The 13099-nt window shown below is 35.3% G+C and overlaps 1 protein-coding gene and 1 long non-coding RNA gene across 7 annotated transcripts in view; one reads left to right on the top strand and one right to left on the bottom strand.

Moving 5' to 3' along the window:
- KCNIP4 (potassium voltage-gated channel interacting protein 4) overlaps positions 1–13099 on the top strand; it is a 399406-nt gene that overhangs the window by 230912 nt on the left and 155395 nt on the right. The gene's annotated exons all lie outside the window — the stretch shown is intronic.
- LOC138109118 (uncharacterized) lies at positions 5107–12118 on the bottom strand. Its single transcript, XR_011150285.1, has 3 exons — positions 12055–12118; positions 7742–7912; positions 5107–6643 (listed from the first exon to the last, which is right to left on the bottom strand). It is a non-coding gene; the product is annotated as an uncharacterized lncRNA (long non-coding RNA).

Here is a 13099-nt window from a genome sequence, read left to right on the forward strand (position 1 = left end):
TCAAAGGTCAAATTTTTTTTAGGGATTTTATTATTCATAAAATCTGTGTTCAGTCATCCAAATATGGATCTGCAATAAAGTGCAGTAACAAAATGTGTAACTATTTGTTGTTAGCTTTTTTCTTTTTAATTTTGAGTGTAGAATAAGGGTCGAATTGAAGATTTTAAATTGGTGGCAAAGTCAACTTTATGTAATATTGAATAATGGGTGTAATACAAAACAAAGCAAAATGTAACAAGGTCTTGAAGGGAAAACATAAGCTATTCAAATTCCTGTGTAGGTTAATAAGTAAGGCTTTAAAAGAACATCCTAATAGTAAATGGTTCAGAATTCAGTTTATTAAAAACTGAATTATTAAAACCTGGATGTTTTATTTTATTTTCCCTCCTTATTAAAAAGTGTATGAAATTATGCCTGCATGTGTTTGACTCTCTTTAAAGTTAGGAATAGATAAGGCACATTCCATTTTACTTACTTAGATTTAATTTGGCGTGGTTTTTCTGTGGTGTTCCAATTTCTGATACGCAAGTTTCCATTAGAGGTTTCTACACTAGCCCCTCTTATTTTAATGCTGAACTCACTTTACAGAGACAATACCAAATCCATATATATGTATCATATATAAACCACAGCATTTGGTTTGTAGTGTCTAGAATCTGATGACAGGAGTGAACATTAAGCTCTGCACATCCAACTTTGGATGTGAGTCTTAATCAAGCATTTGTGCCAAACCTTGATTATCTGTTAATCAGCTCAAATAAACCTGATCCTGAGTATCACGTGGCACATGAAAAGGGGTATTTTTTGGTTCAGAGATAGTTGACCTTAGGGTAGAATTAAAATTCCAGAGTTGAGTTGCTAGAAAGCTGAGCTGGAAAAATATTTGTAGTTGTGCAAGATAGAGATTTTGCGGCTTATAGAGAACATTGTTTTGCTAGGTTTTAATTTTTCTTGATCTTACCCAATTTCTCTTCAGACCAACAGGCTGATACACTCACTGCACCAATTTGACTGAAATGCAGTCTAAACTTTAGTAGGTTGAATAAAAAATTGAGACCTGTGAAAGAAAAAAATTTCTAGGAGATTAGACTGAAATAATGCTTCCTGCTTCTCTTTAACATCAGTAACTAAATTAAAAAATAGTCATCAGAAACAAAAAGAGGAGAAAATTATTTTGATTTTCAGAAATCTGTATCTTAACTCACTTGTAACTCTGATATCATCTGCCCCTCAAAGTCAGGCTGGATCTTTGGCCATGAACTTTTCCTCGTGTATTTTCCTTGAAAGAACTTTGTGATTACTAAATTTTTTGTAACTGATAGAGTACTGTTGACTGTATGATGATCTTGCACTAGTGAGATGCTGTGTATCTACTTTATTTGTGCTTGTCTTTGGTCTATGTCAAGAATTACTGTTAGCTTCCAAGTGAAAAGAAAGGAGAAAGCATGGAAAAATAAATAAAATATCCTGAGCCATGAACAATTTCAGCACCAGTCCAGGTAATATTCCCAAATTATCAGGATATATACAATATATCATCTGTCAAGCTGTTGCATTTCGTGACCAGCAATTCATTGTTAACCATCTGTTTAAATATTTTTCACATCCTGTGGTTATACTTGTTTCACAGTTAATTTTAAATTATATTAACAAAATGGTACTGACCTACTGCACATTGGAGTAAATGAACAGATGATTCTAGGCTAGGAAGTTCTTACAGTTGTGTCCTTGACCCATGGCATATTTGACATTGCTTAATTAGCCAGATCTATTAGCTAGCAAATCTCTTTACAGAAAATCCATGGAACTAAAATGATCAGCCTGTGCAGCTGTGTACCTAACAACTTTTTAGTGTATCTGGGACAAATTCTGAAGAAATGTATAGGTTATATCTGCATCACTGTGAACAATTTATTTCTATGCACAATATTTTACCAGGCATCATGCCATTCAAACTTCATCTGAGCCAAGTTTTCTCAAAGCTCAAAAAAGTCGCCTCTGATGGGACTTTCTCTACCTAGTAATTGTAATTAGGATGTTTGGAGGTTTTATCAGCTCTTAGAAATGTAGTTATAATTGTAAGCCTTACTTTTAAGCCAGTGTAGTTAAATTTTAAGGCAATTTTTATTTCTGGTGAATATAGTTATAAATAATATTGCCTTCACAGCTGTTGATCTGATACATGCACTGAGGCCAGTGGTCAGCTGTGCAATCTGTGTTTCTGTGGGTAACAGCTGGAGAAGTTCATGAGTAAAATGAGAAAACAAGCAAAGTGCAAAATCCTTTATGAACATCTGACTGCTGCCATAAAACGTATTAGAAGTATGCTTATTGACTGTCAGGAAGAAGAGAAAATATACATGCATTCATGACTTGCACTACATATCTGATTTTGACTCTGGGTTTCAATATAGTACTGTATTTTAAATCAACCAACCAACCAACCAACCAAAAAACCACTCAGCAGTTAGTGTTTATACAGTGTGTTCCCTGCAGTGTACAGGAACTAAAGTTTGAGAGTCAAATGCATAAAATGTATGACAGAAGTCCATGTGACATTTAAAAGCTAAACTTAATTCTAGATAATCTTGACATCCTATAACTAAAGCAGATTAATGTTCTTTGAAATGGAAACAAAATCATAAATCTTTACAGGTAATTGTGAGGTCATTGTAGTTTTTTAGTATGTCATTTAGGCATATTGAAAAAGATAGATTATAGACTGATAATTATATTAATTTGGAGGGAGAAGGAGATTTTACAGAGAATTAGGGCCCATAAGTTTTAGTGAGTTTTTAATGTTAAGCATAAATAGTAAAACTTCCAGAAGTCTTTGAGTTAGGAAAATAATTTTCTTCCTTGACCTATCCCTAGTCCTTTTTATATTTGTTGAATAGCTGGGATTTGTTTGGTCTGGGTAAGGAATGTAAGACTGAGTAATTTTCTTACCAGTAGCTTTCCTTCTATGAGCATCTGTAGAGACACTGATCATTAAATTGGAGAAGCAGACGTACCAGCACTCATGGAGGACTCACCTTTCTCTCCCAGAGCCAGTGCAAAGTCACGTACCTGGGAAGTGTGTGACTTACTTCTGATGAGTCAGTCAATATCAATTGGCTATATTTATATAAAGAAGTAGTCTTGGCAAGACAGATTGGCTTAATGCAGCCAGGTTTTGTCCTCTTTAAATTCCATGTCAAGTGTCATCTTCTCACGTGTGTATTGATGTGAAGCTTGGAGTTGTACATTGAAACTGACTTCCTACTGCTTCATCTGAACAATTTGTACAACTTGCTTTCCCTGAAGGCATTAGTATGGGAATTGATTCCTGAATGTGTCTGTATTCTGGGAAGCAACTGAAATTAGAACAATGTGACTGGTTTCCTCATTTCTTGCTTCATACTTGAAATTGTATCTGTGATATCTCTATTGAAAACTGCCTTTCCTCAATTAACTCTAAGGAAGTTACTATTTCTACTCTTTTGAAAAGAGGTTTACTTGACTTTTTCAGATAATATCAAATTTTTCTTCTTTGTTCTCTCAGTCATCTCTCTCTTTTGTATCATCTACTCATATTGCAGCTGCCTGCTTTACTTGTCTCATCTTTTCCTGTATTCATTCTGTACTGCTGTTTCTCCTCACTACTGCTTCTGTTTCATTCTCCAAATTTTGAAATTTCCCATGTGATTGCAACATCAAGAGTTTTCACACCAAACATTTTCTTTAGTTCCAAGAGGTAAATGTTCAAACTTTTAAATTCTGCTTGTTACATGTAACTGGATATTTCATTGGTCTGATTTCTTATATTCACATTGTTTATATCCACCTGTAGCCTTTAGAATAACTGCTCTTAGTGCAGGAAGTTTTTCATTTCATACAGCCCCTCCACCCACAATAGTTTGTTTCACTTGGGCTTTCAGTTGTCAAGATTGCCTTACAGCTGGTAAAGATAGACTTTTGCTTAAAGTGTGTTAGATGTCACAAACACTTTATCCTAGTGGCAAATATAGATAAATAAAATTAGCTAGCTAAGTGGCTGACCTCCAGTAGATTAAATATTGTTAATCAATCAAAATTGTTTGTGGCTGGCGGACTTTTCAATAGAGTTTAAATCAAGGATATTGCTCCATTTATTCTGACCTTGATCTCTGCTTTGTTTTATTTTTAGTTTCCTGCACATTATTTACAAGTTAACATTCATTTGTCCTTCTTTATACTGTTGAATTCATTCAGTTCGGGTGGAGTTCAGATAAAATATCCCTCCCATTCATCTACTGAAAAGTCAAAACCACACATGTACCCTATACTGAAGTGTATGTAGACACCAGTGAATATCTGAGGGCTTTGAGACCCCTCTAAATTGTAAATACCTCACAACATTCAAATGTGGCACCATAATGTCCAGCATATACTAATTGCAAATCCTTATGGGATTTTATGCCATTCTGGTACCTTTACTTTTCAGGTCAAGCTCCAAACTTTCTGAACATTAATTCCCTTTTCATACACCTGTGTAGTTGGTAGTGCTTCAAAACTGAAAATGAAATGCCGCTTTAGTAGTGTTGATTGGTGATTGTTTTGTGACTTTTTTGTACAGTATCAGTGGAAATTAGATTTTAATGCTTGTGAGAAAATGATTCAGTTACTTATGGAATTTCTCATGGATGAGGAAGCCAGAGATTTTTACATTATAGCAGACACTGTAGGTCTATCTCCTCTTTTATGGAGCTTCTTTTGTACTTAAGCTTTGGTGTAATTATTTGACCTAAGACATCTGGATTTAATTTGTTAATAGTATTCTGGATGTGTTCAGCTTTCTTTTAACAACATTTCAGATAATTTTATTGCTACCAACTAGGTCTTTAAGTTCTATCATGTTTGTCATGCTTTTCATTATTGCACTGATCGATCAGTTCGAAGTATGCTTCCACCTCTTGGCAGTCGTATGACCTGACAGAGCACCTCATACAAAGCTAAGCAGGAAACTGTTCACTGACTGAAGCGGCAGGGTCTGTTTTTCTTTCTGAGCTCTCCCAGAAAGAACTTAAATGCATGTTCTGTATCATCCACAGTTAGTGGTTTTTTATAAAACACTGAACTAACTGTAAGTGCTCTGCCAAGCTGACACAAGCCTATGCAGTGACTGCATGCAGGAGTGTAAGGTGCCCAACAGTCCTGGATGGTCAGAGTGAATTTTCATGCTCCAGCTTCATTACCAGTCTTTCTAGAACATAGGAATATTATCCTTAATATGTACATAGATAAAAATTCTTCCCAGAGAAAAAAGACAGTATCTTGAGAAACTCAAATATATACAGCTCTGTAAAAGGAAGCCATTCAAATGGCAAATAAAAGAAATTTAAGGTGTTTTATGTTTTGGGGAATGTGAAGAATAAGCAGAAATGTCTTTCACCATGAAGCTACAGAGTTAACTCTATGCTCCTAAAATGGTTTTATTACTTTCCCATTGGTCCATAGTCAAAACAAAAGATTTTGATTTGGTGGTTTGGTTTTTTAAATAGAAGTACAGTCCAGGCCCTTCTTCTTTCTTTATGCCACTAATCAGAATATTATCACAGCTATTTAGTTTGTTTACCACAGGTTTCAAAGCAAAGAAAATTAGGGTTCTCCGTAGTGAAGCACAGAGGTGACAAACTGGCATGATCTGTTCAATAGATGTAAAAATGAGTGACTTTGAGGTCTCTGAATTAATGGAATTGGAGCATTATTGTAGCCCTCTGAGATAATTACACACACACTCAATCCATTTACACTGCTGCACCATATCTTGGTCCTTAAGATGTCAGGGCTCACATCAGCTTCCATCTGAACTATCCAAAGGCTTTGATTAGAGATGCTTTACAATTACCAGATGTTATTTTCCTCTTCCTACTAAGAATAAGCACATTGCAACAGCTTGCTTCTTAAGATTTTTCAATTTATTGACTGTTTCTTGTTTTCATCAAATCTTCTTCTTGCCCCAACCAGACCTTGGCTTCTTCTCTTTATTTATATTTGTACACTGTGGGTAGAGGCAGCGTGAATAATAAAAACATGGGCTGAAAGTGATCACATTTCTTTGAATATTGAAATAGCTGACCGCATGTGCAACACTTCAGGAGCAGATCTTCCTGACTTACAGCTTTAGAACAGAAGCTCTCTCCCAGATGAACTAGAAGCTTCACAAACTGACAATTCACATTTGAATTTTTTACACAGAAGAGACAAGTGTTATTCATCTGAAACTAATACATCATAGAAAAAAAACTATGTGATTTTTATTAAATTTAGACTTTTTGTCCTAGAAAAATGGGGCTGTAGCTAAGCTTGAAGTTCATAAAATCAGAGAATAATAGAACAGCTTTGGTTGGAAGGAACCTCTGGAGATTATCTTGTCCAACTTGCTGCTCAAAATTGGACCAACTTCCTAAAACAAAGTTGGTCGGGGCTTTGTTCAGTTAAGGTCTGAGTATGTCCAAACCCCTCTGGGCTGCCTGTCTCAGTGTCAGGGCAGCCTCATAGTGGACAATTTTTTCCTTCGATGTAATCAGAACTTTCCTCGTTACACCTTGTTTATTATCTCTCATCCTTTCTCAGCATGCTTCTGGGAAGAGCCTGCCTTCATCTTCTCACCAGCCAGCCTCTGGGAAATGAAGGCATCAGTTACACTCTCCTTTGCCTTTTATGCTTCAGTCTGAATAAAAGCAGTGATTTCAGCTTCTCCTTAGCTTAGCATTGGAAACTTCCCACCCAGTTCCATGGACTGGTGCATATGGAGTTTTCATTCAGTGGTCCCTAGCTTCCCTCTGGACTACACATCTTCTGCCATGAGCTGTAAACTTGACTTTAGCACCGGCCCCAGGGACCAGAAGGATGTTGAACAGGTGGGATCAGGAAAGACCAAGATGAAGAAGGTATTGAGTAAAACGAGCTTCATCTAACAGAGTTTTGATATTACTGCAAGGATCAATTTAATTGTTAGAAATTATAAAGATCCTGTCAATTTTGTTTATGGACATTAACTATTCTTTATAACACTCTTTTAAAGTGGAGGCAGAATTAATGACTTTGATCTGAACATAGAAAGCATAGAGAAATAAAATATTTTTAATCAAGTTCTTTAAATGAAGATAATATTTAGAAAGCCAACCTTCTTATTTTATTAGCAATGTCGTTTATCAATAAGTTTCCATTCAGCATAATGGAGGAAGAATCAATACTTAAATACATTTCTAACATGAAGATTTCTAAATTCTGACATAGGTAAAAATCCTAGCATATTTTTGTGTGTATCAGCTCCATGTATTTTGCAGCTCTGCACCACAGAAGAGGTGAGTTCCCACAAATACCAGAATTTTGCAAATGGGTTTGCTGTTCTGCTGTACAATATTGGCCTTAAAGGTCATGTTTTCAACATACTTGTACTTGTGGGAACTCTTCTTTGTCAAAAAGTCACCAATTATCTATGTTTCATCATAGCTTTCTGCATTAATTTGTATCACCTGGGTGTCTGACTGTTACAAAACTCAAAAGGATTTTAATTTCAAAAGGCTCTGTTTTAGCAACTGATGCTTTTTGACAAATCACACTAATCTCACTTGCACTCTACTCTTTTTAAAGCTAATATAATCCATATAAAAACTGAAGCTGGAACAGTATCATCTCAGTGGATGCTTGAATACTTTTCTGATAGGTATTGATTACTAAATCCCCTACTATTTGATCCCCACTCTGCCATTACCTGGCATCTGTTGTCTTTGTGTTTTTGAAACATTTTCAGTGTGTTTCAGAGATGCAGTTGTTGAGAACTGAGGTTTTATGCAGGACAAAATAAGAGGAGTCACAAGTCTTGGTCAGGTTTCACAAAGTTAAATCTGCATCATTAAGATTCTCTCTTAAGTATTCCAGGCTCCTATTATTAAATAAAAATAATTGAAGGAATGAGAAAGACATCCTGAGTAGGGGTGATTTTGACAACTAAGAAATCCGTGCATCTTTGTGTTTTATATACACTTCCTAGAACATAATTCATTTTCCAACCATTTTAAAAATACTTCAATCCCAGTGTTAAAATATGCCTTTTAATGTGTCTGTATCCTCTAGGAAAAAAGTTTACTGACAGATTTTTAAGGCTGACTTTACTATGTGTTTACAAAGCTGCATCTTATGTGGGAAATCACACTGCTGTATGTTTACTAAGCTGAACATCACACATTTGTATGGACGGTTCTCTATAATTACTCCAGCTAGATGTGATGCAGCTATTCACCAGCACATTCTGAGCTGCAGTAATATGCTTTGAATCAATGAAACTTCATTGATATTAGTAAAAATGTCCAGTAAATGCAAAACTCAGGTTGCACTGCTGCTTACTGAGTTGCTTACTGAAATTTTCATTATTCTTTACACTGACTGAAGCTCTTACAGGTGGAATTTCACAAATTGACATTTTAGAGAGTTATCTTGTGTTACCAATAAAATCACTAGAGGGTGTTACATATGGAGCTTTTCCTCTCTATTTGACATGTCCACTATCAAAACCAACCTCAATCCAAACTGTGGAGAAGAGCGTGAAGCTATTTAAACATTTTCCTCACCCAGGTTTCATGAAATCTTACTCAGTATCTTAAGCCTTTTCACAGTGTTAAGTACACCCAATATGCTTTTGAAAAAGATGTTATACCCACACCTGCAATGCACAGGACAGTGTATGCAGGGATGTTTGCATGCATTCTGGTAGCGGGGAAACTGCAGTGGTAATTAGCTAAGCCTGGGAAGAGAGCAAATAACATTGAATGATTACACCTGTCAAGATGTAATCATCTACATGAATTGTGACGGCTTCTGTGACTTCTTTAGTAGCCTCTATCCAGCTGCATATAAATATTACTTAGAGAAAATGTCATTCAAATCATGCTGCTGACAAGGTCATTTGATCCTTCATATTATATTGTTTTGGAATTTCACAGCAATCTGTCTTGGCTTATGATTCCAGCTTTACTGCACCAAAAAATAACCCGAAAAGAAAAGAAAAGAAAAGAAAAGAAAAGAACAAGAGAGAGGGGAGAAAAAATGAAGACCTTTTAAACTATCCAAGAGCAAGCTTTTAGCAAATGGATTTATAAAAGAATTGGGTTGCACTGGTGTATCATTCTAGAATAAACATCTTTGTTAATCTAAAGATCCATGACAGTGACAGCTAGAGCAATTTTTAAAGACAAATAAGGGCATGCAAGTTTTTTACTTGCATCCTTCTTTTGCAGACTTCTGTTGGTAATATTTTAAAATTCAAGTACATGTTTATCTGTATTTATAAAATAGCAGAGTTTCTTTAATAACTAGTTTAATACAACTGTGGCCCTAGCCGCAGTTGTACTGCTAAATACTATGCAAAAACCCCCAGTTAAATTAGAGAATAAAGGGAAGGATAGGACAATGTTCTTGCCTCTTTCCAGGGAAATGGTTGTGTAAAGATTCAGCTGTCCTAGTGACTCACTATGTGTGACTGTAGGAAAAAAATCTGTATTATGAAAACTGACCTTTTACACCTACAGTTCTAATGCAAGTGTTTCTATGATTTTGGTTCTGTGGATTTAAAGAGTGCCCTTGGTTTATATAACATTTTTTTTCATACCTACCCAATGGCAATTTTTTTTCATACCAACCCAGTGTCCTTCCAATCTCTTTTCTAGGTTGAATATATCCAGTATTTTAGTCTTTCCTGATAGGTCAAACTTCATAGTCCTTAAATCTTCTTCTAGTCTTACATCTTCTTGCTGTCTTCCAATCTTTAAGCTGTCAACAACTTTCTTGGAACTAATATTAGAGCTAAAATTGTATTATAGCTTAAGAGAAGGATCAATGATTGTATCTTGAAAATAGACAGTCCATCTCACTGCTTAAAGGAGATTTTAAAGAAATAAAGTTAGAGTCAGAAATTACCAAACTGTAAATTGATTTTTTAATTCATTAAATGAAAGGCTGTTTGACCCTTAGCACTAATCCTGATCACTCCATCTTTAACAGGCCCCACTCTTCATGTCATATATTTGTCCATGATCTCTGCTGAAGCTGGGGGACAGAGGGTGTTGAATGAGGAAATAGATTTTAATTAAGAAAAAAACCTAAACAACAAAAACCAAATATTTGTTCCTTTGCATTTCAAAGCCAGGTAGAATTGATTTGAAGTCACAGTTACACAAGCTCCTAAAATTGAGCTGAAGAGCAAGTAACTAAAAAATGTTCTACTCCCATATCAGCACACTGTATCATAAATTTCACTTTATATTAAGTCTTTCCACTTGTTTTGTAATGTCTCCTTAGAGCAGCTTTGCTTCTGAGTATACTAAATAACAAAGAAAAGAATGCATGCAGGGATAACTTACATTGGTATTTTTTGAAGAATGAATGACTGTTTATTTTGTTACATTCATAAACAATAATTCTCCTATATGCCTATATTTAATGTTTAATTTTTTTTCTGCCTAGGGAAGGATTTGTGGTAAGAAAACCCCAGCATTGTCTTTCCAAAATCTTTTTTTCATTCACAGATTTTATATAAAGAATTTCAAATGAAGCTGAATTTAATAGAAAAATCAGCACTTTAATTATATTTTTAATTTGCACAAAATTAGTTTGAGTGAAAAAGAATGTAAACAAGTGTCTCCCTTGCTAAAAGCCATTGAGCTTCAGATTTTAAAAGACATATCTGCACTTTATTAAAAACAGTTCACCTCCTGTCTTATTTTTAGCTTCTACTATGTGCACCTGCCTAATGTTGCCAAATAAAATAATGAGAAAATATCTTTCAAAGATAAAAATTCTTCATGTAGTTGAATACAGAATTAATCCTTAATGAAAATTGTAAAGAAAACTATTTGATTTCTGTGCTGAAGACAACATGTTTTTCTAATCTCCTAAAAGAAGTGCATTTCCAAATTGCACCCATTCTCTCTGGAGAATGTCCTTTTGATATTCAGCCCACTGCAGAACAGCAGAATAGTTAATATGTTAAGTATTCATACAGATAATCTGAATGAGGTATCCATTTTGTTACAGTTCTAAGAAATATTTCATGTCAAGGAAACCGTACACGGCCCATCACTGATCACAGGACAAGAACACAATTCACTTAAAGCAAACCTTGAAGTCAATGGCTTTAAATTAGAGTAGGTTTTCCTCAGAAATTAAAAAGCTTGAAGAGTAATTTCTCTAGAACATTACTCTTTATAAGCTCTCCAGTGCCTTTGTAGTCTAACTTTTCTGTTGTGTATTTACTTCCTGAAGTTGACTTGAATTTGAAAGCAATGAATGTTAACAACTTGTTTTCTCTTTTCATACAACTTTGGTATTGTGATGGAGAGCAAAATGTTCTGGTTTTGTGCTTAGGGTTGATTTTATAAGACCATGACTTACAGGAACCCTAAGGCACATTTTAAAGTGAATCTTACTCATTTCTGTGCAATTAAAGCAGTAAAAGGTTTAGTCTTTAGGCTATATATTATTTCATATCCCTCTTCAGTAGGGTGAGGGCTTTGTAACCATGGCAATTTTGTCACATTGTAATTTTAATTCTTTTTCTTTAGGAAAACAAGTTAGCTAGCAAGTATTGGACCTGTTTTCTCTGTACAGCCATGTGTTCAAAGTCAGAGGCTTTAGTACTTTCTTAGATTTGTTATTCTTCTAATTAAAAGGAAACTCTCAAGCTCTGGTAGAATACATTTTTAATACAGAATCACTTATTTATGGCATTGCAAAGGCTGCAATATAGACAACATTTATAGATAACATAGAAAAACATGTAAACTGTAAGTGTGCTCTTTATTGGTCTTGGCAGAGCTGTCGCTTGGAGCTCTAACAAAATAAATGAGTTACTGTTTGCCATCTTGCAGACAGGAAGCTGAAACAGAAGAAAATGTACATATTGCCCTAAGCTAAACATATGGAGCCGAGAAATATTACAGAAAGTGATACACCCTAAAGTATGTAGTTTGGTAATTGGTCATTTTAAAAAATTTTATATTTAGTTGCAACAGTATAACATTTTCTACTGACCTTCACAGTAAGTTAGGAACAATTAAAGCACCACAATAGAGATTTGAATGAAAATGAGCCTTTTATGCAGCTTGAGGGAGGGAGCTGCAGCTCTCTGTAATTGTTTTATGGCTGAGCAGGTGGATCTGATCCAGCTCTTGCTTTGCTCAGGTGAATGAAATACGGAGGATTTGCATAAAACCAACATAATTTTTTCTGCTAAAAGGGATGCTTCCTAGCTAGTAGGTTTAAGAGGGAAGGTTGACTCTGGAAGGTTTAAGAAAGAAGCGCTGACTGGTGCCTGGGTCCTGGGCTGTCCTGCAGCCTGACTTCTATCCCAGCTGTGAGGGAGGCTGGGAGCCAGCACAGGTACAGGCAGTGCAGGCACTAAAGGTCAGGAAAGTCTGTCTCAAAGGCTGGGGTAGATACAAATAGCAAGAAGAAGCTCTTGGTCTCCAGGGTTGGCTACTAAATGCCTCTCAAAATACGCATGCTTATGATGCTAACAGCAATAAAAGACAGAAGGGCTTGCAAATGAAGTGGGTTAGTTGCAATCTTATATGTTAGAAGCATTTGAATACATAAAATATTTGAAGTTGCCCATGTGAAAGCAGGTGGCATTGTCAGTCCAACTCCAAATGGACACCTGTTCCGTAACTAGAAATCTTGTCATCTTCAGTACAGAAGCCAAGAACTGGGTGGAAAGGAAAGCTGAACTCTTCAAATTTGCTCTGTGTATACTAATGTCTGTGGAAATAGTGTAATTTTTCTCTATCTTTTGAAATAAACTCAGGACTCTCTTTCTGAGGTAACAATTTTAGTATTTCTCATTTTTCATATTTTTTTCAAGTGTCCATTATTAAAGCTTCCAGGCTCAGGGAAACTACTAAAGTTATTTATTGAAAAGTTAAAAGAAAATGAGATAAAAAGTAATCAATGCTGAAAGCATATGCTCAATTCAAAATAATAGATATTCACACCTAATTATATGAAAGCAAGCCTCTTTTTACATGTATGGAGCATGAGGTTTTCTTTTAATTTCAGATTCTCTGGAGTGCTTGAGAAT

The sequence above is a fragment of the Aphelocoma coerulescens genome, chromosome 4, assembly GCF_041296385.1.
Source record: "Aphelocoma coerulescens isolate FSJ_1873_10779 chromosome 4, UR_Acoe_1.0, whole genome shotgun sequence".
NCBI lineage: Eukaryota > Metazoa > Chordata > Aves > Passeriformes > Corvidae > Aphelocoma > Aphelocoma coerulescens.